At 32.4% G+C, this 27,404-nt stretch overlaps 1 pseudogene; it reads left to right on the top strand.

The window, feature by feature from the left end:
* The first annotated feature begins 8,915 nt into the window (after positions 1-8,915).
* On the top strand, positions 8,916-26,318 carry LOC145059854 (putative glucose-6-phosphate 1-epimerase; annotated as a pseudogene).
* The last annotated feature ends 1,086 nt before the right edge of the window (positions 26,319-27,404 follow it).

Genomic DNA, 27,404 nt, shown 5'->3' with positions numbered 1-27,404 from the left:
TCCTACCTTATCGTGGCGCCCACACACCATATTGCGAGCCAAAGTACATTGCCTACGAATTACAACGGAGAAGTGAACCAAATCATCGCGTAAAAGAAATCCCTTTACTGCGCCGCAAAAAAGCCTAATTCCTTATTTATATTCCTTTCCAATGCCTTTCCATTCCAAACTTGTATATACTAATGTCATTCCATTTTAAGATCCAAATATCACATTCTAAAAACTTCATAACACTTGTAAATGCATAAAACATATACAAAACATTCCATAAATCAGAATAACATAAAAAGGAGCAAAAGGCCTTAGCATCAAACTGACATTCTATAATATGATTAATATAAAAATCTCAGTTCTTACAAGGCGAATTTGTTATAAGAAAATGTGTTAGACGCAAGTCACATTAAAATATTTCTACATTTATTAGTGCATTTTTGGGTTATATTTTCCTAACATGTTGTACTTTACAAATAAACATAAAATGACCATTCTTTCAATTCCTTTCATATTAGATCATTGTACTTCAAAATAAATGAAAGTACATTGCCATTTTTTTCATATAACCTACTATTTCTTTTATAATACTAAGAGTAGGATGTTATATTCAATAAATAAGCATTAAATGATCCCTATTTCAATTCCTTTTTTATTAGGTTATACTTTCAAATAAATTATAGTAGTAAGAGTAGAATGTTATACTTACATTGTCATTGAACAACACTTCAACTCCTTCCTCAGCAATCTTTTTCATGAACTTTAACATAAAATAGCCACATTCAGTACTTCGAGACTGAAATAGACACTATACAATTACATAATAAATTATCACTGTAACCTTGATCCAAATAATGAAGTTAAAGCTGCAATTTCAACAAGGAATTAAGTGTTTACCGTAACATTAACCTATTTTAGTTTAACACTCTTCTTGGATCTACTTTGTCTAACATACACGACCATTGACCTATAAAAGCTTAGGAAATATATTAAAGAATATAATATAATATTTTGATAATTTATATTACTTACGAAACAATAATTTGCTTCAACTTCAAATTAACGTTTCTAGAAATCAGGGAATCAAGAAAATAGAAGTTCGTTTCTTTCATGTCTAGTACGACCAACACCTAATGTCTTCTAAGAAAACTAAAAAAAATGAAGTCTAACAACTTAGTTACAAAAATAAATATGTACTATTTGTATTCACGATCAAATGGAAAATCAAATCCGGGATTATAGGGAAATAAGATGATGTCATTGTCCTTTCTTGTAGAATACCAAACTTCATTACTTCTAATTGCATCATCAATATTCTTAGATTTCCCTTTATGTTCATGTGGCGAGGTTACAGTTGGTTTCACAAAACAAATTTTGTGATCTCTTTTTGGCGTATACTTAATTTTCTTAAATAAGATCCTGTCAACATAAAGAAACTAAATCAACTAAAAAAATTGTGTTTAAATGTAAGCACTTACATCATACAAGAACTACTAAAAGCATTGGTCAGCTCGTCCACTGTAAAACTACTTCAAAATCTTCCCAACTTAAGTACGTGTAACTCTCATATCTAAATAGATCTTCCTCACACAAAACAATTATAGAGCCAACCTTTGAAACTTGTACATAAACCATAATGGTGGTCATTTTCAAAATACCATTTTTTCCAATTCTTATCCTTTTCCTCATTTTTGCTCTCATCAACCTTCTTTGCATGGACTCATTTTGTTTCTCTTTTTCTTTTCCTTTTTCTTTTCTTTTCTTCTTTTCTTTTCCCTTCTCTTTTTCCTTTTCCTCACATGGTTCTCTTTGCCATTATTTTGCTATCTGCTTTTATCTTCTCCATTTCTTTCTTACTTTATTTTCTCGCCAACCTTCTTTGCATGGTCTCAATTGTTCCATGTTTTTTCATTGGTTTCGCCATTGCTTTTCCCTACAAAAAAAGTATAAATAGATGTCTCTAATAACTAGGTGCCTCCGATGTTCCATGTTTTTAGACCTTACATACATATATGAATTAAATGTGTGTAAATAATATTACTAGCCAAATCATCGAATAACTATATGTTTCGGCCAATTTAGTATGTGCCTAACTACATCTTTGACCTTGACATTGAATTCCACTTCAAGCAGGATTTGTATTAAAGCTTCTTCTTGTACACATGTTTCCATCATAACTTCAATGTTCTCACCTATTATTTGAAGGTAAAAAGTAAGTAAGAACCAATTTTCTAAGAAACGTAAAAGTATGTAAATAGAGTAGTAATAATGCAAATATTTTTCATTATACCCGGGAAACTATACTTTTGTATGGTTCCTTTTACAACTACATTTGACGCAACCTCTATAGTAAGATAACATGAACTATCCTACAAATATAGTATGCTATCTTTTTCCCAAGACTTTCAATGAATTCTCACTTTTAAAATAGAAAGAAAATATAATAAAAGTATACATTTGTACCCAAGACTTAGAAGTCATTCTTCAAGTGGTTCGTTTTCAAAATCTTCATTGCCCCATATTTAGCAACATGTGCATTCAAAAATAGTATTCAAATCTCTTTTTAATTTCTCTAACTCATCTTTATTTTTCTTAAACCAGTTATCCACTTTCTTGTTCTCAATCTACAAGGACCACTTAATGGTCTTGTGTACAATAAATATTTGGTTGTGGAGTTACAAACTTACCATCCCGCATACATGCCCACATTGTTCCTTAGTGCCTAAGGCATGTGTAGGCACATAATTTGTTCCACATGTAACCTTTCCAAAACATTACGAAACTTTCAGCTCATCTTGTAAGATCAAGTAAACATATATTTTGTTTTAAAACTATTCATGGATGTAAAACTACATATAGATCAAAATTTTATTTTTCTAAGATCAGATTTTCCATATTTTTTATTTTTCTAAATCTATACAAGGAAGTAAACAAACTTTTTGTTTTAAATAAAACTTTCATTTTACTCTTTATGATACTTCTCACAACACAAATGCGTTAGTTAGTTATTAGCCTAGCCATCAAATAAACTTCATAGTTTCTCCAACTTATAAGTTCCTAACAAAGTCTTAAATATTAAAACTTAGAATTTTTTTGACATTTATGTACAAACAAAAAATAGCATAAATGGTCCTGCTTTTAAAAGAAATTGGACATATGCAGTCTTTGGAAAAATGGGACAACAATGTATCATATATGATGCTTATTTTTTTTAACTGAATTAATAGCATAAGAATAAATTTTAAAAAAATAACTAAATAGATAAAATTATAATTCTATTAACAATCATCTGGACATTTGATTAGTAACCTCATATTTTTTTATTTCACTTGATTTTTTCCACAACATTGTCCTATTGATCTCAACTTTCATCTTGAAGGTTTGTTGCATCTATTTATCAAAAATAAGAAAATTCAATTAATATAAACAAATACAAGTAAACTATTGAATTATTTGAATTCATACAAGGTTAACAATGAGTCTAGTATATCCTTTTCTACTCAAATGATGATTGTATTTATGATGTGCACTCTTTTAATTTTCGTACTTTTACCCTACATTAGAAACATTAAAAATGTCATGCATGTTTCTAAAACTTAATTACCATTGAAGAAATACATAGACGAAAAGTTTAACAAACCTCATAATTTTTCATATTTATTTGGGATACACAGTTTCCAGTCTTCCTTCTTCAAGAACGGATACTCTTTCGGGGGATTGAGTAAATTGGCCTTAGGGTCATTTTTTGTTTCTTAATGAACTTATCATATAGATAATGTTTGAATTTTTTCCACTTCTTCCTGATTCATCAGAGAGTGTGCTTATAGCTCTTTGGGTCAAGTGCAAAAATTGCCTAAAACATAAATATAAAAAATATTAATTTCAACCAAGAGGCATAAGTTAGCGGCATCATTGTTCTTGCTACCAAGCCCTCAAAAGTGGAGAACTTTTTTGACATCATCTCAAATTTGGACACCATTTTATTTTAAGTAATTAAAAGTTTGACTTTATAAGCTTTTAATTTTATCATCATACTTCTTTGTTTGGAGTCTACATAATGATCCGAAGTAGAATTTGAGTTCATATCACAAAAAAGTAACATGTTTCAACAAGATTCAAATAAAATAGTTAGTCACAACATGGACAAAATAAAGTATATTGTTATTTCTTGCAGTTGAGACGGAATTAACAACATCCAATAGCTTAAATAGAAACATACCAAAAACTAAATTTCTTATTTTCCACAAAATAGTTTAAACTCATATGACCACACCATGCATGCACGTACACAAAAAGGCATCATCAATGTATAATAAAATGGATTTTTGTGTTAAATCACCAGTAGCATCAAATTCCAACATATCATCAGTTTCACCATTTGCTCTGTACTTGTACATCTTATGTGGTGTGAAGCCAACAACAGAAAAATTCTCATCTTGTTGATCATGAAAATAAAAACCTTGTTTGGCTTGACTAGCTAATAGAGTCTGACCAAGGCTATCAAAGTTAACTACCGCGAATCCAAAATCATCCTTTTTCTCTATGGCTATCAATACAATCACACATGAATACCAGAATAATAACCATTTTGTATTGAAGATCACATATATCCTTTATACAATCGAAGTAAGTACAAATTCCATACATAGGATTAGAGTCTTTTACACTAGCAATCTGCATTGTATATGCAACTAAAGATAATCCACTACATTGAGTGGTTCTAGATTAATCTTGAGATGTTGTATCGAATTCATAATCATTTATGAAAATACCGCTATATTTACTAACAACAAAACTAGGCCCTTTAGCCAACCAACAAACATCATCATAAATATCTTCCCCATTAGCCAAATGTTTTTTAACATATTGGAAAATGAATTAATCTAAATCAAACAAAATCATAAAAAAATATTGTAATTCTAACAAACTTACTAAAAAGTAAACCTCGTTCTTAAGCAAACTAATAAATGTCTGACTGTGTTGACACTAATTGATTCCTTTTTATCACAAGGACCAAAACATAATTCATTCATTTTTATCATAAGGACCAAAATATAATTCATTCATTTTTATCATAGATAAAAAAACAAAAACATGTAAGGACATGGACCAAAACTATACAGGAATCAAAATCCAAAATTGTACAAGGGACAAAATTGTTTCTTGAGTCATTCTTTTTACATAATAAATTATATTTACCTATTTATGAGTTACATGTTGCCAAAAATACAAATGGGATATGACTATAAAAACTAGATTATAAAAGATTTGACCAGAAATAAAGATATATTCTTTTTTCTTGATTTCATATCCCAACAGATCCTAATTAGATTTAACCATTTGTAAAATTAAATAAAATAAGATGATAGAAAAAAGAAAATTTGATCATATTGAGAAATTAAATATCCTCTTACTTTACTTCCTAATTATCTTCCTACCCATGTGAAATGATGAGAAGTGTCCTAAAATATAATTAATTTTATCAAAGTATGACACTTGTCACCATTTGACATGGGTAGCAAGATAAGTAGAAAGAAAAGGTACGACGATATTCAATTTCTCAGTCATATTTATCATATCTAACTTCCTATAAAACCAAGGAAACTAACTTAATAAAAATCAATAGAATAAGTATCAAATTAACATATTTAACATGTTAAGTCAAAAAAATCTTGAGTACAACATATCTAACATTATACTTTGAAGCAAAAAAACTAGCAAAGCACTTGGGTAATCCCATATTTAACATATGTTGGGTCACATATTTGTATAGATTTGATGATGCAAAATATACACATTATAGTTATAGTTTATCTGCTCATTGTAGACAGTCAGTCTTGTCTAAGTAAGTGTAAATAGTAAAAATTAGACAAAATGATCTGTTAGAGTTTGTTTAGTTAGATATGTTGATGGAAGTTCATATATCGAAGACTGAAAAACATCCCCTGATAACTGAAAGACCGTGAAGATACTACCACCACCAAAGGAACGAAGACACCATTCACTGAAGACTGATATGTGTATCCATATGTTGAAGGTCCTACATTCATGACATATTGATCATGTAATAAATTAATGACACACATTGATGGGCATACACTATCTATTGAAGCTGAAGTTGAAGTTGATCAGTGGATGAGTCCCTGATGTTGGTGTTGATGCTCTGATCAACGTTTGATATGCTGGTGTTGATATCCACATCTAGAGAATATCTTATCTAATTCATTCCTTATATACCAATTATTTTAAATTTAGATAAGATTTAATTCCTTGATTGAAGCGATTCACTAGAATAGATTAGTATATAATCTAATTAGGTCTTTATAATGGCTTAGTGCCAATTTCTTTGTGCACCCGTTCTCTATGTGAGAACCTTTCTTAGTGAAAGATATATTTGTGATAATTGTTTGTTCTTCTATTGTTCTTTCTTGTTTGTATCTGATCTATGAAGCTACATGGGGTTTGGGACTAACAACATCCAACTTTAGAGCATCAATAGAAACCAACTGGAAAAAGTAGAAACTAGAAGCCAATAACATCCTACTTTTTGAATTTAAATATTTAATTGATTAACTTTTAGCACAAGTACCAAAATGTATTTCATTAACTTTTATCATAGAAAAAAACTAAAAATGTAAAGGGATCAAAATACAAAACTTTTACAAGGAACAAAATCCAAAACTGTCACATGGATCAAAACTGAACAGGGACAAAAAATTTCACATGGGAAAAAACATTTCTTCGTGTTGTATAATAAATAGGGGAAATATATATGGGATCATTGTGTCACCATAGCTAAACTTAATGCATGTAGATATATGTGGTTGCTTTGTTACTCTTTAAACTCTCCATTTTATTATCTTCAACCTGTTAAAGAAGAATTTTGTTATTGTTTTTTGAAATATAAATGTAAAAATAATAATGAATAAAAGATATATGATCAGTTAGCTACCTTGTCTCAACATGTATCACTACTAGAAAACAGCCCTTTAATGACACACAAACAATGACACTCGTTGATAGAGGACGCGCATTTGTGCGTGCCCTAAAAAATAATGTCAATTTTGCAAGATTTGAAAGATAGAGGACACACATTTTTGCGTGCCCTAAAATTAGTGTCAGAAAAGACAAAAAAGGAAATGTGGAGGGCGCCTTTCATAAAATGTGCGTCGTCTAAATGTGTCACTTTATAACATTTTAATGAAACACACGTTTTTAACACGGGATTTCACCCGCCTATAGAATCCCAAAAACTACCCCCCCCCCCGCCTGCCTCTTCCAATTAGCAAGAAAAAGCCCTAGGCCTTCGTCTTCATAGCAGCATCACACCACCACCCAACCTCCGCTCTCGCACCGCCAAGTGTCTCCGACCATCTTCTCCAACCATTCTTTCCTGATGCACTACGTCGATAACAAAACCCTCATCACTATTTTAAACCATCCGTGATAGGCATCCTCACCCTCTCCTCTAGATCTTCATTCTCTGTAAAAACCCTTCTACCATCGATGATCGAATTGCACTCCCAGAAATGACAGAATGAAATCCCAAAAGAATTATAAAAAAAAATCCCGCTACTAAGAAAAACCCCAAACAACCAGTGGTATTTTACCTAAAATTCAGGGATTCTCTCATGCAATTTTAGTGATTTTCGTTTCCCCCCTATTTTTTTGGCATCGATCACTTCTTAGGCAGTCTTTGGCCTTCATTTTTATTATATCTGGTTTCCCTTATTCTCCTCCACCTATGTTTCCATCTTTCATCTTCAAGTTCTTCTCATCAATGATTCAGACAATTTATATGATTCCAGGTCAAGGAGGAGGAAGAAGATCTATCATTCAAGTTCTAGGATTAGAAGTAGGAAATCGAAGAAAGCACCATATGGCACAAACTCCCTTACTAATACTGGATCTTTGCAAAAACCACAAAGGTGTATTCTAAATACATTTCCATTATATATAATACAGTTTAGTGTTTGATTCTAGTGTAAATATGATTTATCTTCTATCTTTTACATGCTATATGATCCTCGTATACCTCGAGTTAGAAAAATTTATGCACAAGGATTTGTTCTTCCCTTCTAACAAATTCTCTGATCCTAAAACTTTGGAGATGCTAGTTACCCTTGGACTAAAGCAAACTTGGGGCATCCAGGGTTTTCTTGATTCTACTAAATCGGTGTCTATGTTGCATGATAAAATGGAACTAGAGGTTGTTGTAAATTGAAAGATACTACTTTGTTGTTTAGATGTATTGGCACTCAAGTTTTCAACTAAGGAAGTAGAACTTAGTTTTAATGAGTTTGGGCCATATGATGAAGCAGATAACTACTCAAGAAACACTCATGATGCATTTCATGAAGATTATGTAGGCAAGCTGTTCAATGAAATGCCAGGAGACGAGTTTTGGTCTGAACTAAAAGCCATCAGATGGTATCTTGTTTTTGTTGACCCACCTTTGACTGGACTTCCATGGTTAGTGCTATATAATACATGTACACATATAATACATGTACATAGATGGTATCTTGTTTGGTTTTCCCCTTGTTTTTTTAGTTTGCAATTGTACACACATATAGCTATACATACATGCATATGTGTACATACATATATAGATACAAATAGATGTATGTATGCATATAGATACATGTGTGTATGCATCTATTTATGTGTACAAATAAAATCTATACCTCATATGAGTTTCTCATCAGTTATGCATCAATTCTTTCAGCAATGGCATATATCAACTTCCATTACCTAAGCTATAATTGATCCTCTCTCTGAAGTTATTGTTGAACCACTTGTTGAAGTTGACATGGGAATTCCTACATGTTTCCCTCATGTATGTGTGCCTCCTTGTCATTTTTTGGCTATTTCAATAAAAAAAATTTGGATATATCATAGACATGATCAGACTTGCTTGAAGAATGCAGTTCTCAAATATAGGCTCTCTTGAACTTCATGGATTTGCTAGAAACAGATTATTGAGTGTTGACAATGACCCCCCCCCCTCCCTTCCCCACTAATCCCACAAATGGAGTTTTCATTGACTTCATCTTCAAGTCCACTAAAGATGATTTGAAGACATGGCCTCACAGGTGACCTTAATTGCACCGCTTTTTGTCTACTAGACATTCTTATGCTATTTACAAGTCTTTCAATTTCTTCAATTCAAACTACATTTTGTTATCTTGTAGCTTTGAATACCGATTGAGGGTTAGTCTTGGACTTATTGGAGACTTGTTGTTAACGTCTCGTGTCAGAAATACAAACACATATGGAAAACCATTTTCTTTTAATGTTGCATATAAAACCTATTTTTCTGTTTCAGATATCAGGTATTAAGTTTTTTCGTTCTTTTCCATGTATATATTACATATAATCATGTTAGAATTTGGTCTATATTAGTTCCTATCAAATGGACTTAATATCATGTTTCTTATCATTCCATCGTCTTAGTTGTTCTCAATAGAAAGGTGTAGCTGTGTTTTCAAAAAAAGAATTGATTCTCTTGTTTCAGTGAAATCCGTGTAGAAGGATTAGAGATGCTGGATTATCTTGACAATTTGCAGAATCGGGAGCGATTTACAGAACAAGGGGATGCAATAACTTTTGAATCAGAAGTAATGATTTTTGTTTCTTTAAACTATTTTTTTGGATACTCTTTTTCGTTGTTAGAGGCTTATGTAGGGTTATTTATTATCAGAATGACAAGGTTTACCTGAGCACGCCAACAAAGATTGAAATCATTGATCATGAAAAGAAACATACATTTGTCATTCGGAAAGATGGCCTTCCGGATGCTGGTAAGATCATGAAAATTTTCCACAATGGGATTGAAACTCATACTCTGACTGTTAAGACAATAACAACAATCTGCGGAAATTTTAAAATTTTTTGGAAAACTTTGTTTGCATGGGTAATGATATATATATATATATATATATATATATATATATATATATATATATATATATATATATATATAGTAGGGGTTTGGAATCCATGAGATAAGAAGGCGAAGGTTATGCCTGATTTTGGAGATGATGAATACAAGTATATGCTTTGTGTGGAGGTTGCAGCAGTGGAATACCCAATTACATTGAAACTTGGAGAGGAATGGAGAGGGAGGCAAAAACTTTTGGTTGTTCCTTCAAGCTATTACAGTGGGAAGCTTGAACCCCACATAGTTTGTTAAATCACTTGAAGGAAAAGCGGATGTTTGTGTTGATTAATATCATCATGTACAGGTAAAACATTTTTAGCATCTTCTTAATTACAAGCACAAACATCAACTTCCATATTTCCATGTCAACATTTGCTTTCATCTTGCATGGATAAAACTGTGCGATTACGGAAACTGTCCAGCAAATCTTGTTTGAAAATCTTCTCTCACAGTGATTATGGTAAGGAATCTATTAAGTAAAACAACTCATGTATGTTTATGTTGTTGGTATTTAGGGACAAGTTTATAACTTTTTTTATTTGTTATTGTTGTTGAATGTTGATATACAGTGACTTGCATATAGTTTAATCCTGTTGATGATAGATAGTTCATTAGTGGATCTTTAGATGCAAAAGTTCGCATATGGAGTATTCCTTATAGACAAGTTGTTGATTGGAATGATTTGCATGAAATGGTCACTGCTGCTTGCTATACTAAAGTTATAGAAGTTATAGAACTTATTTATTATGGACCTCAAAGATAAACTAAAGTTATAAAACTTATTTATAAAATTCTATTTCTTGAAACAATTGTACATTTCTTTTATGGTCTGGTAGTTTTAGCTTTTTACTTTTAAAGAATTTCATTTCTAAAAATTGTGGTCTACCAGTTTTCTTAAGGCAAGATCCTATTTTGGCTACTAAAATTAAGCACAAAGTAAAACCAACATTTAAGATTTTTATTTCAGATCAGATAACAAATTCACAATATATTTATGTGTCTTTATTATACATACAGATAAGGAAGGTAGATCCGACTCGGGACATGGAGGTTGATGAAGGAGACAATTACACACATATTCTAGTAAGAAACAGAGTTGGATGATTATTTGTTAGTTATATAGGAATGTATAACCCATGTTAGCAATGTATTATTTCTGTTTAGCATTTGAATGATTATTTGTATGACATATTATAATTTGTGCAATTTATTTTATTTTTTGTGTATGAAATTTTATTTTATATTATAAAATGGATTGTATTTTTTGTATATGGTATTTTATTTCTATTATGAGACATTAAATGCAAATTTAATTTAAACTTAATCAATATATAAATATTTTTTTTAAACATTTAAATTTACGATACGCAAAAATGTGTGTCATATTCGTTTATGACATGGCCTTTCTTGACAGGGCTTTTAATGATACGCATTGTGTGTCATAAATGCGCGTCGTCTCTCGTTATGACAGGGTCTTCCTTGACACGCATTTGTGCGTCGTCTGAGCATTTTACGAAACGCATTGCGCGTCGTAAAAGGTTGTTTTTCTAGTTGTGTATAGTAGTTGAATTTACTAAAAAAGGGAAAAATTAGTATTCTGTGAAAATTGGGTTTAAAAGAACCGAATGGTATTGTGGTTACATAAAAAGTTGGAATTTTTTATGTAGAGAATAAAGGACATAATGGTCATCTCTTGCTATATAGTTCTTCCGATTTCATAAGGTTCAACACTTAAAGATTGATCAGAGTTAATAAGAAAGCATCCATTACAAACGACAAAAAAACAATCATTTTATATGATAAATATTAAGTTCATCGCTATACTTGGATTTTATATGGTCAAATTATGTCGTGCTTTTTATGTATTTTAATTTTTTATCCTCTTCCAAATCTAGGTTAAGTAAAAGGCCAGGAAAACTGATTTTTTAAACGTTAAAAAAGGTATAATGGTTTAATCGATAGAGAAAATAGTTATAAGTGGCTAAAGAAATATAATTATGTGTTTTGATGTATCTTTCTTTTAAATTAGATTTCAAGTCTTGACTAGAGTTTTAGAAAGTTAGGATAATTTAAGTTATAATATCACTATGATGCAGAATGCATGCATTTAGAACCATATCAATGGATAAGTGGCAGAGTTAGACAAAGACACAAGTGACAAATGGCATTGTCGACATCAAAAAAAAATCTTCAAGCCTTCAATCTGGTTTGATTTACAAGTTTACCCTTATTCAAATATTTATTAAACGTCTTTTATCAAGTCAACACATTTTTTCAAACATCACTTAATAAATGTGTTATTTTATTCTCACTTATTAGTTTACTCTTGCATAATATCAGTGAAACAGTTTTAATTTTATATGTAGGACCTAAGTACAATGATCAAAGGGATGTAGTAAAGGTGATATGTAGTCCTAGTTTATTTTTTGGAAATTTAAGCTTTTAAAATCCTTATTTTTATTTTTTCCATGAATCATGAAACAACTAAAAGCAACAAATAATCATACTTTCATGTTACTTAACCTGGATATGGAAAAGGATAAAAATTAAATATCATAGAAATAATTATTTTATTCGACAAAGAATAGTGATGTACTTTCTTTCTTCTATTTGTTACAGCATTATATAATCACTACCCAATTATAAAGATAAATGTCATCCAAATACAAATTAATTGGGTGGGTTATCCACAGTATAATGCCTGAAAAAATGAAAGTATAATCTTATACTTAGGTAGATTTTCAAAGTACATTGTTGTATGGAAGAAATGAAACACATATACAAAAGAAACGCGTGTCATAAATCTTCAAAATTTGGAAGAGATGACATTACGTTTATGATATTATGTCATTAAAAACCTATATTCTAATAATCGGTGCACTGTAAGATTTCTCTTAACTTAGGATTAATGCATCTAACTTTAATAATATTTCATAATCATCTTTTCTAATGTACACAACAGAAAAAAGATGTAGATTTATTTAATCATTAAGGTTCTCTAATTTCTTCTTTCTATCGATCATAAGGTTATGTTGAGCGATAATCTCCTATTGTTTTGTCAGCATGACTTTATTGGAACAACTTGTTTTTTCTGATTCTAGTATCAAAGTCATAACTCTTACGCCTCGTTCCCGACTTTAACAAAAGAAAAGAAAATAAGAGAAAAGAAAGTCACGAGAGAAAAGAAGAAAAAGGAAAGAAAAACAAAAAAAAAATTCGTGTTCCCGAGTTGGAGAGAAGTTGAAGGAAAATGAATCATTTTGTTATTTCTTTCAAAATCCTCACAAATGTCTCTTAATAATACTATTTGAGACACTTGACATTAATTTGCTAATTGTGTGATACAAAGTATTAAGTTAACTTCAAGATGGAAATATAACTGATGTGGACGACAAAATGCTACTAACTACCAAGATGAACTATGACATATACATACTAGATAATCTTTTAGATAACGGATGCATGGATCATGGATAAAAATTTGCTTTTGCTCAAAAATAAATCAAATCTAAACTAGTTATGGAAAAAGAGGTTGTCCCATCAGAACTTCAAGAATATCACCAAACTGACCAATGATGATTTAGTAATTGGCACCTCTAAGATGAAGTTCATTAAAGACAAACATTTCACTTGTTAGGGATTGATGTACAAGAACATAAATAAAAATACAAGCAACAAAAGCATTAAGACATTACAATTTAAATGAACAATATCAATGATGGATACAGTTAGACATATATTTTTATCAACTATCACATCCGTAAAAAGATTAAGGCATATAATATTTATCTGTAAGAGATGACAACTATAAAGACTACATTAAATGTCCTAGAAAGCTACCATGGCTTTAGGCACACCATGGTCAAAGGCTCGTATATGGCATCAAACCATCATAAACACTATGTTAATTTGGTATAGTGGGAAATACACATACACATACACACACACACACACACACACATATATATATATATATATATATATATATGGGAAAATTGAACATATGGGTGTCATGTATATAATCTTAAGTATAAAGCCATCAAAATTGACTTCATTTTGATTAAGAAAACACAATTTTCTTTCATTGTTTGCTTCTTCATGTTGCTTTTGAACTCATATTATGTAACTCTTGTGTTTCTAGCCTAGGCATTTATATTGAGGTGATAGTCTAGGTTAACCTTTGTAACTCATTTTGATGAAATAAAAAGGAATTATGTGAATATTATGTGAATTATGTGTTTTATGCTTAATTATTATGGCTTAATTAATTAAAAATAAAAATAAGCGTCAAAAGTAAAGTGTGAGATAAGCCAGATATCTTTACATAAAGTTGTAGTGGTCGAAACAAGGATTTCAGGGATATAAAGAATACCAAAATCCGAGTTATAACGAAGAAGTTATGACTTATCGAAGTTTCGCGACAAAACCGGCAAGGTGTCGAATGTCGTAAAAAGTGAGTTTTTGATAAATTACTTTTTACCTTAGTAATCTAAACGAAAGTCGTAGTATTCGTTAAACCGAGAAGTTCGATAAAAAGAACGCCCAAATCTGACTTCGTATGAGGAAGTTATGATTTTTCGAAGTTTCAGCTTAGCAGTAGACAGCTAAAAACTCGAATTTTAGAACATGCGATTTTTACCCGACACAACCTTAACGAGAATTGAAGGTCTCTTCATTAATAGCACAACGGTAAAAAAGTCTGACGAAAACGGACGTCGAATGAAGAAGTTATGAATTTTTAACGGATTTCCAGTCCCGGTCTGTTAAAAATAATAATAATAAAACTAAAGTCAAAATTAGACGACGATGTCTAAACAGAAGTTGTAGAGCGTAATTTTAGCTACGTGTGCATATAAAGAACGTCAAAAACGGAGCTCGTATGCGAAAGTTATGGATTTTAGAAGTTTTGGCGCGAAAAACGAGAAAATCCCCAAAACCGAGGAATTTCGCACACGTGCACTTCGGCCACGTCACCCTCGCTCAAAACACGCCACATGTCCTGCTAAGTCATCCGATCTGCTGAGTCATCCGAGCACCTGGCCTTATCCGAAGTGGTCCAATAGCGGTGCGAAACGTACCCTCTTAGCACATGTCCGAGCCTCACAGAAGGAGCCACGTCCAAAGCCCCAGACTAGACCGTGGTCCAATCAGGAGGCAACAGCGAGCCCCTCGCAGGTGCGAGCCATGTGCGAGCCATGCACAGCCCACGTGCGAGCCCTCCCTGTGAGCCGTCGGATCTGCGACGCGTGGCTTCCCTCCTGACCGTCCGATCAAAAGCCTCGCCCCTATATATAGAAGGGTGCGAGACCTCCCGGGGGTATTTTGGAATCTTGTCATTTTTAGCCCCTAAACCCATATTTCTTTCATCTTAACATCCCCCAAAGCCCCGATATCGATTATAAGCCCCGGAATACTCCATGAAGTGCCTGAGAAGCCCGAAAAATTTATCTTTTCGGTTTCGAAGCCCGACCTTTGCAGAGCCCGGTTTCTCAATAAAACTCCCGGTTTTATTAGAAACGATCGTTTTAGGAAATGAATTGCTGCCCGATTATCATCAAATCATGTGAGTGTATAGTCACTTTCATTTTACACATAGATATGAAGTATTTACCTTATAATACGTGCTATGTGTAAATATCTTAATTGTTTATTTGAGGTGACTGTTGAGTTGATGTTTTATACAAGTTTTAAACTGTATAAGTATTTTTATCTACAAATATGTTGGGTAGAACATGGGTAGATGGTGATGTGTGATAAAATAAAATTGATGAGAGGCCTCGATGTGTTTTGAGATCCAGTCATCTAACGGAGTTTGGATGACGACCACGGACTTTCTAGACAGTCCAGTGGGAAACATTAGCAGGTCCACAACCTGTAGGTGTTAACGAAGTAAGAGTGTTCATTCGCTGTACTCCATCTCTCCCATGGTTGCCTTTAGGACATGTATGGCTGAGGAAACCCCTTAGCAGTAGTGTCCATCCCAATGATATTCTTTAAGCTAGGTCCCTTGTGACAAGTGTTTAGGGACGTAAAGTGAGGATAACGGGAATGGGTAATCAGGGTTATTGTTGATTGATGAACTTAGTAAGTTTATTATTATTGTGGGTTGAAAACCCTATATGCTCCCCAGACTCCCAAGCCTGACCCACTCAGCTTTTTATATTACAGGTAGCGGACCCCGAGCATAGTCGGAGGACGACGAGAGATTTTTGGATTATAGGCCAGTAGTTGTAAATAACTGTTGAAAGGCTTATAATGTCTTGTTTATGCTTTTAATCTGTATCGGAACATGATATCCTGAGGTTTTTATATATATGGAAAATATATACCTTCTTAATGAAGGGTTTTGATAAACTTTTATCATATGTTGTTTGGGGACCAATTCCGCAACATCTTTTAAAAAGATTTCTCTGATTTCATTTTAAAAAACATAAATTAAATCGGTCTTTTCTGGCCGAGAAATTAGGGGATGTCACATATTATATTTGGTTTCTCTATTTATCCCCAACATTTATGGATTTCGAATTTTTTTTATTAATCTTCTAGTAGACTCCATAACTTCCCCCGACACTTACCTTATGTATAATTGCATGGTTCTTTTTGATGAGTTATCGGAAGATTTTTATTGGGTTTATAATGAAAATGTTCAATCTTTCAGTTCATTTTTTGTATTAAATTTCAATATGAAGTTCTACATGTAGTTGGTATAATATTCTTATACACAGTTTGTGTTGCAAAATTAAAATTTTAAAACTCTATTAAAAAAAGATGTATAAAGCCTATCGTAAGTCCAGTAGAGGATGCAAGAAAGATGGTAGAGAGCTTTGATTGCATTTTGTTAAAACTATGAATATTTTGAAGGTTCTATACCAAAAACTAGGGGTGTTTTATGTGCGTGCGTGTGTGTGTGTGTGTATATATATATATATATATATATATGGAACAGTTCAAATAAAAACAGTAAATAGTGTGAAAACGTAAAACCACCTTTTTATGTTATTATTCTGCAATGAATTTTGTATCGACAACTTTATGTCATTATTTAGCAAAGAATAAATGAATACTCAAAGGTTAAAATTAAAATTAGAATTTACTACAAAAATGCACATACATAAGTTTATAATAGAATAATAACATTGTAATGAATATATAAATAATCGAAAGTTAATATTTATATTAGAATTACTTCACCAATACATATATATAAAATTCATAATAACATAAACATAGTGTTTTTACGTTCTCACACTATTTACAGTTTTTATTTTAACTTACTTCTATATATATATATATATATATATATATATATATATATAGAGAGAGAGAGAGAGAGAGAGAAAGAGAGAGAGAGAGTCATGATCAAATAAGAAGGAAAATTTTGGTAGGAAGGTAAAAAAAGATTTATATGCATATTTTTTTGGCAAAAAAATGAAATGAATCATTAGATCATTCAAAAGTAAGATGATTCACAAGAAAAAAATTCCGAAAAAAAACACATTTATGATTCATTTTTAGGTAAATCAAGAAAGAAAATTCACTTTTATGACAATTTTAGTGAATATCAACAAAATCATCATAAAAATGAATCATTGAAATGTTTTTTCAGGATTTTTTTGGTGAATCATGTTATTATTGATTCATTTAGTGAATCATTTGTTTTGTTCGCTAAAAAAATAAGTCGAACAAAAATTTCTTACATTCCTACCAAAAAAAATTTCTTACCGGATCTATATCCTATATATATATAAGTTGAATTGAGAAGATAAAAAAATATTGAGAATTGGGGATTCATTCTTAGTCGATTATTTATTTTTGCCGCAAAATGCTCCCGTCTATCGGACCGAAGGAGGATGAGTAATACTCATATATGAATATAAATATAAGTGTATTCATATATGAATAATGTCACGCCCGTATATCCAAGCTAGTTAATTTAGAGATGATAAGCATCAAAAATGACTTTTTGATAAAAGATTATTTAGAATAAATAATCTTCACCAAGTTGTAGTATATGTCACAAGGTTTCCGTACATATAAAGAACGCTGAAATCCAAATTATAACAAAGAAATTATGACCTGTCGAAGTTTCGCGACAGATTCGGCACAACGTTGTATGACGTAAATAGTGAATTTACGATAGAGCAATTTTTAGCCTTAGCGATCTAAACGAAAGTTGTAGAATACGTTAAACCAAGAGTGTGCATAAAAGGAATGTCCAAATCTGACTTCCAATGGGGAAGTTATGATTTTTCTAAGTTTCATTTTAACAGTATGCAGCCCAAAACTCGATATTTAGATCGAGTGATTTTTAGCCGAAACAATTTAAACGAAAATCGAAGATCTCGTTAATAGTAGTGCAACGGTAAAAAGACAGACGAAAACGGACGTCAGATGAAGAAGTTATGAATTATTAACGGGCTTTTTCTGTCCCTGCCTACTAAAAATATAATATTAAAAATGAATTCAAAATTAGCCGGCGGAGTCTAAATGAAAGTTGTAGAGCATAATCTCATCTACGTGTGGATATAAAGAACGTCAAAAACGGAGCTCGTATGCAAAAGATATGAATTTCTGAAGTTCAGGGCACGAACTTCAACCTGTGTCAGAACTCACAACGTGAACTCAGTGATTGACACCTTCAGAGCCTGACAGACTGATGTCGCGACTACGCACCGGATGACGACCAAGTCACGACGTGAACAAGCCTGGTTCACGACGTAAATAGCGAAATTCAGCCCTATAAATAGAAATTGAAGGCAGACGATTTTGGTTGCTAATTTCTCAACCTCTCTCCTACTTTTCTCATCATTAAGCCTACTTTTAGCCCCCTGAAGTCCGAATAACATCCCGACACCCGAAGCAAATCCCGAAGCCTCGAAGATCCCGAGAAAAAGAGTTTTCAAGCCGAAGCTCTGCCCACGAGAAGTCCGGTTTCTGAGGAAACATTATGGTTTCATCGAAGAATATTATTTTAAGGGATGAAGCGTTGTCCAATTGTTGTCTTATCAAGTGAGTGTATGGTCTGTTTCATCTTACACATAGATATGAAGTATTTTATATGAAATACATGCTATGTGAATATATATTGTTTGTTTATTTGAGATGATGTTGAATGAATGATTTATACAGGTTTTAAATGATTTAAACTGCTTATGTATTTTATATCTACAGAAAAGTTGGGTAAAACATTGGTAGATAAAATTGTGGGTATATGTTGAAAGATGAGTTGGATAAATGAAATAATCGATGATATAGATCATGAGATGAGGGTGAGGGATGAAATATGAGAGAAGCCCTTACCCAAGTGCTAGCGCCCCCCCCCCCCCCCCCCCCCGTCGTCCGTGGAACACTAGCAGGCTCGCAACTTGTAGGTGTTGTGAACCATATGTTCATCAGCTGTACTCTAAAAACCCATTGACATGTATTGCAGGTGGATTCCCGTGAATAATAATGGCGATAAATGAGAGCTATGGACTTAGCACATGTTGTATAAACCCTGGCAGCTATGGACTTAGTGCATGTTGTATAAACCCTAGCGACGATATGACTCCGTGCCTATTCCTTAGAATGAATCCTTAGGAATGAATGATAGATAATTCTTAGGGTAAATCCTTAAGAAATAAATAAGATAATGGGGTTGGGAAATTTGGTTGATTGTTTAATGTTTAAACATAGGGCGTGTTCAGCAAAACTAGCTGGTAGCAGGTAGCTTGTAGTTTGTACCATTTTGTTAAATTCTACATGAAGTAGCTTTTGGATTTGGAGCGTTCTGATTAAACTAAATGCTAGAAGCTTGTAGTGTCAAGCGAGACTTTTTGTTTTAAGCGGAGCGTTTTGTCAAACGCTATAAGCTAGAAGCTCTCAAACACTCTAAAACGCTCTGTGCCGAACACGCCCATAATAAATTTATTATTTGTGGGTTGAAAACCCTATATGCTCACCAGGCTCCCAAGCCTTACCCAGTCATTTTTTCTTTGTATTACAGGTAGTGGCACCAGAGCATAAGTTTGATGACTTATCAAGATATTTTGGATTATAGATCAGTAGTTGTAAATAACTGTTGTAAGGTCTATTTTGTATTGTTTATGCTTTTGGTCTGTATCGAAACATGACATCCCGAGATTTTTGTTATATAATGCAAAATACATTTCTTTAAGAAATGTTTTTATAAATTCTTATCACATTTTATTTTGGGAAAAAAATTACGCAACTCTGTTAATCAAATGATTACTCTGATTTTATTTTAAAAGCATAAATTAAATCGGTCTTTTCTGGCCGTGAAAATGAGGATGTCACAAATACACCACTTCCCTCCACCACCAACCATCACTCTGACCAACTACCACTGCCACCTTCACCACCTCCACAAATAACCACCATCGCCGCCACCACTTATCGCCTCCATATTCATATATGAATAATCACTTTCGTGATACTTAGTCATATATGAATATACGTATTTTTATATAAATATACATATTCATATACATATTTATATATGAATATGATATGGTCTATCGACCCGGTACACTGGAGAGCTTAAATGACACATTTGAAATGAGTGGCTCCAATTCATTCTCTCGTTCTTAATTTTTTTTAATTGAGCTCTCTCTCTCTCTCTCTCTCTCTCTCTCTCTCTCTCTCTATATATATATATATATATATATATATATATATATATATATATATATATATATATATATATAGAGAGAGAGAGAGAGAGAGAGCTAGGTTATTTTGTTTCTTACATTTAGTGTGTGCTAAAATGCACCAATAGGAATTGAGTAAATTAGATAATTATTTAATTTAATATATATATATATATATATATATATATATTAAATTATTTCCGTAATTATATGTATATTAAATGATATCCATAATTATAATTCTTTTTATGGAAACTAATTAAATCTGTCATTAATGTAATCAATAATATTCTTTCAGAATGAATTCGCATCTAAGTTTTTATATATGAATTCGTATTTTGTTTCAGGACTCACTCACTTAAAATACAATAAATTTGCAAGGAATATGAAGAACGATAGTGTATTCTACTAGAATACACTCTCATTCTGCTGGAATAGACTCTCATTCTTTTAGATATGAATTCATTCTGAAAAAATATTATTGTTAACATTAATGATGAATTTTAATTAGTTTCCATAAAAATGAGTTATAAGTATAGATAACATTTAATATACATATAATTAATATTAAATTTCTATTGGTGCATTCTAACACACAATAGATGTGAGAAACATTTGAACCTGCCTATATATATATATATATATATATATATATATATATATATATATATATATATATATATCCCTATTCTAATAAATGAATAGTTTTAATCTTATTGTGACAAATGTCACTCTAATACAAGTTCTCATTAATATTATGTCATATGTCATGTAAATATATTAGGCAACCATTTCAAAATTTAAATTTATATTTTCTAATTATATGTTAAATTTGAAGTTATAATAACTTTAAAAATTTGATATATTTCTTAATTAATAATTTATTTAAAACAATTGATTAATAATTATATATTTTTATTATGAAAGTTTAATTAATTTTATAACGGTGGTTTACACGCGTTATAAACTAGTATATATATATATATATATATATATATATATATATATATATATATATATATATATATATATATATATATATATATATATATATATATATATATATATATTTATGTGTGAACAAACGTGTTGATAATTTGGGATAGGTAAATGGGGAACTTGAATTATGTTTTAAAATACATTTTCACATTCATAACGATGATAAATCGGGCATCGTAACTCGTTGACATTTAAAAAAATAAAAATGGGTAGTCTAAATTTCAAAAGGTTTGCTTGAGCCTGCAATCATCGACTTGAAGCTTGCAAATACAACTTCCTCATATCCGAAAACTTTAATTACAGCTTGTTTTTTGTCTGTATGGAAAGGTCAGCTACAGGAAGCACGAGAAATAGTGACGACTTGGTCAACACCGCCGACCAGTTCATTGTTGCTTCGTTCATAGACCGAAATTCATGTGTCCAGTGGTGTGTTGACGCGGTTGCTTCATGCTCATGCTTCAGGGTTCGCTTTATAATGGCATCATCTGAAATGATGTCATATTCCAATGGAGGACGCTTGCGTCCGAGTCAAACTTCTATCAAGAGTTTAATATATTTGGTTTGCGTCAAGTTTCTTTTGATAAACACAATTATAGTAGTTATTTTAAGGAGTTTTACAGAGCACTTGTATTTTATAAAAGTATTTACCAAAGTATGACAGTTTTAGAGGTATTTACAAATGGATAGTAAAAAACCTGTAAACTATAACCAAATAAGGAAAAAAAAAACTACGTTCTTCTTGAAGGTGGCTATTCTCTTTTGGTTGGTGCCGGATCGGGGATCATTAATGTTTTCAAAAGGTTTTAGATGGAGTTAACTAACGGTTTCTTTCCCTATCTTCATTCACGTCTTTTCTCTTTCTATTATATTGATGCAGATCTGCTCTAGTGCTTTATGCTTCCTATCAACTCAACGATCCTCACGACCTTGTCGCAACACCTATTACGTACATATACCGCCATCAACATTTAAGGTTCACCTGTAACGGTAATGATTGAATCATTGTTGATTCAAGTAGAGTGGCCGACGGAGTTCAATGTGCTCATGACTTGTTCTTTAATTCGTTTCTGTCGTCCATATGTTTCATAGTTTTTGATACTTGCTATAAATATATGAAGAAGAAAAAGAGTGTATCGGTGTCAATGGTGTCTGTCAAGCAAAAAGAACATATACCGGCGATCGGCGATCGAGCCAATCAGCCAAGGCAGATGGTTTAGCTTTATTTTTTTTATTTCTATTTTTATCATTTTTGTATTAAAAATGTGGCGCCTACAACTTCAAATTAATACTTTTACTATCTTTTAGTAAATACTTTTCAATCAACATCTAAAAGAGTTATGCCTTCTACACAAAATAGGAGTGAGCAAAAACCGAACCGCAAACCGAAAAAACCGCAAAAACCGTATAAACCGAAACCGAAACCGAAATTAAAACCGATGGTGGAGTTTTTAATTTTACAAAATCCGAAACTTTTCGGTACGGTGCGGTTTCTAGTTTTGCAAACACTGAAAAAACCGAACCGCACCGCATATATATATATATATATATATATATATATATATATATATATATATATATATATATATATATATATATATATGGAAAAGTGAATATACCCTTAAGGGTATATAAGTTTAGATACACAAACTCATCATACTACGTCGTTTTGTATCATATATGTATTGTAATTGTCCAATGTTCTTATAATTCAACTTCTAACTTGAAATACTTCCAAAAATTTTATAAACTTCATATTTATCATCCTCTTACATAATTTTCATTTTCAATTATAATATATATAGCCTAGAAGGTGTTCGGCAAAAAGATGTGATTTAAGAGGAATATAATAGTGAAATTTCGAAATCTTGAAAGTAAATCAAGTTAAGGGTTGAAGTTTAAGAACATTATAATGAATATATCAAATAAAACGACGTATTATGCTGGGTTTGGGTATCTAACACTACAAGAATAATAGGCAATATCGGCGACACCTTTAGCAGCGACGGGCACTTTTAGCAGCGATCCGTGTCATTTCAATCCTAACCATCGATTTAGGCAATGATCCAATGATTAGGAAGACGTAGAAAACCCCGCGTTGTTTTCCTTCCGATGTGTCGCCGCTAAAGGCTACCTGTCGCCGCTAAAGTCGTCGCCGCTATTGTCTGTTCTAGCGATCCGCGTCATTTCAACCCCATCCATGATTTAAGCGATGATCCAACGACGTAGGAAACCCCATATTGTTTTCCCTCCGATGTGTCGCCGCTAAAGAGCGTCGACAATAAAATCAGCTTCGTCTTCACTTTCTTCCCTAATCTTCTATGTTTTCCCTTCTTCTCTCTTCTCTCTGCTCACGACCGTTGACCTCATCGGAATTTCACCGGAATCTTGAAAATTTCACCCCTCTTCATCTTCATTTTCCCCTTTTCTTTTCCTTTTATCTTCTCCCAACTAAATTTGTGTTGGTTGTCGGAATTTTGAGATCCTCCACCGTGCTCGTCGGAGTATACCGCCACTACCACTATTCATGACGAAATTTTGATAATTTAGATGTGTATTTGTTTGTGTATTTTGTGTTTGTAGATGTGGATATGTATTTGTATTTGTATTTGTATGTATATGTGTATCTTGAGTGTATTTTATGTATGTATATGTGTTTTTGTATGATCATTTATATGTATATGTGTATTTTGTATGTGTATGTGTTTTTGTATGTATATGTGTATTTTGTATGTGTATTATGTATGTCTGTGTATTTGAATGTATGAAAATACATATAAATAGTGGCGACACCTTTAATGACGACAGATAGTATTAGCAGCGACGCACTTTTAGCGGCGACGGAAGACAATAGCGGCGACCAATGGAGCATTAGCAACGAACCAACAACAACGACCCTTTAGTGGCGACAGGTCGTCGCTAATACCTTTAGCGGTGACATATTTGACCTTTAGCGGCGACGCTCGTCGCCGCTGATACTCTAATTTCTTGTAGTGTAAGCTTATATACCCTTAACGGTATATATATATATATATATATATATATATATATATATATATATATATATACCATATTATAAAACATACAAATTATATGTCTTAATTACAATTTTTAAAGCCTATGGTACAACAACTAAAGCATGTTATCTTAATAAAAAAAAACAAGGAAATAGAATTTGAACCATTGGATTTATTTTGTGTGGTTTGGATTAAATTATTGGTTATCCAACTGAAATGGTTTGAACCAATCACAGACCAAGTTTCTTAAATGTACTACTGTTATACACTTATGTACCAATTTTTGAAGCCAAAGTAACACAAATCCTCATCACACGGATCCACACACACACCTAAGAACCATCTCCCGAATCGATCTTCATTTCAAAATTTGAAAATAGAAAATGCATTCCTTTCCTTTGTCTCCCTATTTCCCAGTTTTGTCAAAAACCGTAATCTTCAACTCCACCCATTACCCCTGCCACCACCGCCCCAATTGAATCATCATCACACAAGACCAAGCCACCTTAACACATAAACCTTGATTATTTCTTTAAACACAAAGAAATTGATTTTTTACAAACTTTGAGGAAGGAGATCTGGGTAAAAATAACTTCCAACTCTCGTTGAAGAAGACCGCTAAAGAAAGCCTGAAACGATGAAGACTAAAGAACACTCTATCTTATATCGAGAAATTAGGGGTATGATCTTTGTCAATCTTTTCCGGTTTGCTTTCTTTCTTTTCCAAAATTGTTTCATTCCACTGGTTCGATTGTTATTTGATTTTTATTGTTTCATCACATTTCCTACTGTTTAACAAAGCAATAAATGTGAGAAGAAACGGTGAGTCTTCATTTAACCCTCTATCGAGTATTACATGAGTTTTTCTTCTATGTTATAGTATGTTCTTACAAACCGTTATGATCATTTTTTGTTTTTACTTGGTACAAAACAGTTGATCTACCGAGGCATAGAGGCGAAAAAAATCCAAGTCGGTTGCTCCTAATTCTAGCAATGTGAATATCTCATTACGATTTGCTGGTACATTATATGTTTTTTGTTAAATGACTAACAAGGATTTTGTTAAACACTTTGATTCTTTAAATGAAACAATGGTTGACGAATTCCCAATTATTTTCCTTTTTTCCCTGAAAGGTATTATTATTTTCATTTCCCTATGTTACCCCTGTACCAATGCCATTCACGCTGCTTCTTATGTATAGAGCTTAATCAAGTATTAAAAGCTTAATACGCCTAAGTTTTAAGAGTTCAGAGTTTGTCACTAATCCATTTTTCCAACTAAGTCAATAATTAGTTAAACAAATATCCAATCTCATTAGTGAAGGTTTTTCCTGATAAAAATATATGATATTTTGTAGGCGCACATTATTGAAGGCACAATGACTGCTAGTTTCAGCACAGTTTCATGTGAGGTATTACAGGTTGATCCCATATATTTTGCATAGTCTTTATTTGAATAAAAATGGTATTGTAGTCACCTATATGTATAAGGTTGTGTATGTGCCATAATGAACATGTAATGGTATGCATATGGATTGGAAAAAAGAATTTGTGTGTATTTATCTATTTTATTCACATCTTTATGATAACAAAATGCATAAATGTTAGAGTTTTTGTAATGATATTTGGTTAAATTTTATGCAGAAAAACAAAGCGGGAATGGCATGGGTATGGAGTGAACAAGTTCAACTTGGTTTTGTCCCTAATGTCGTTTTATTCTAGATGTTGGGGTTGTTAGATTCCTTTTTTTTCAGATTACAGGTCAGAGCAGTAGTAATGCCACATATTTTTGTTTCTACATCAGCTTGTGTCCAAAGGTGTATGGCTCATTTATCCACTTAATTGTTATTGTGTATTCCATAATGATAATTATATCTAGTGGTGCAAACGAGCCGAGCCCAGCCTGTCCAGGCTCGGCTCAGGCTCGTTTAAGTTATATGAGGCTCGAGCTCGAGCTCGGCTCGATTCGAGCTTTCTTGTACTGAGTTCGGCTCGAGCTCGTAAAGAATTATACAAGCTTGGCTCGGACTCGGGCTCGACTCATTTTTTATTTGACGTGTCTAATTAAGCTTAAGCTCGACTCGAGCTCCTTAAGAAGCTCGTTTACTAATACCGTAAATCCATAATTTCCATGTAACGCCCCGTATTTGGTATGATGCTTTCGTGGTTTTTATTTAGAAGTTTTATTGAGGGACTCGGCGAGTCTGTGGCCTGACTCGTCGAGTAGGGTCGAGTTTTCGTGCACGTGTTAGTTGGCGACTCGGTGAGTCCATATTCGGGACTCGGCGAGTCTGCCTGCCTGGAAGAAACCCTAAATCCCCGAGTTGCTCACTATTTAAGCAATGCTTTGTGCCCCAAACCCGCCTCCTTCACCCTCAGAGAGATGTGAGAAACCCTAATCCATCCCTTATCCATTTTAAGTGCTTTTGTGTGTGGATTTTGAAGGCTTGAAGAAGAAGAAGAAGAAAGGAGCAAGGAGAAGAGGTGTTGAGCAAAGATCCAAGGGCAAAATCAGAGTTCATTGAGGTATTTCTCGGATTCCTTCTGTTTTATGCTTTAAATCTTCATTAGAACTCTTCTAGGGCTAGTTTGATGCATTTTCTAAGCCCTATAGTTGTATGGATGCCTTTATGGGACGAGATATCCCTAGATCTGTTCATTTAGGAGTTGTAGAGCCCGGATCTGTTGCCTTTTTGGAGATGCCTTGCATAAGAACCCTAGATCTACTCTTCTAAGTGCCTTTTTAGCCTATATCTCCTTTTTCATGTGTATGTACACGTAAAGTTGGAAACTTTACGTGGTGGATCA

The sequence above is a fragment of the Lactuca serriola genome, chromosome 6 (assembly GCF_051521515.1).
Source record: "Lactuca serriola cultivar US96UC23 chromosome 6, Lser_US96UC23_V15, whole genome shotgun sequence".
NCBI lineage: Eukaryota > Viridiplantae > Streptophyta > Magnoliopsida > Asterales > Asteraceae > Lactuca > Lactuca serriola.
The sequence above is the reverse complement of the archived record's forward strand: the minus strand, read 5'-3'. Positions and strand labels throughout refer to the sequence as shown.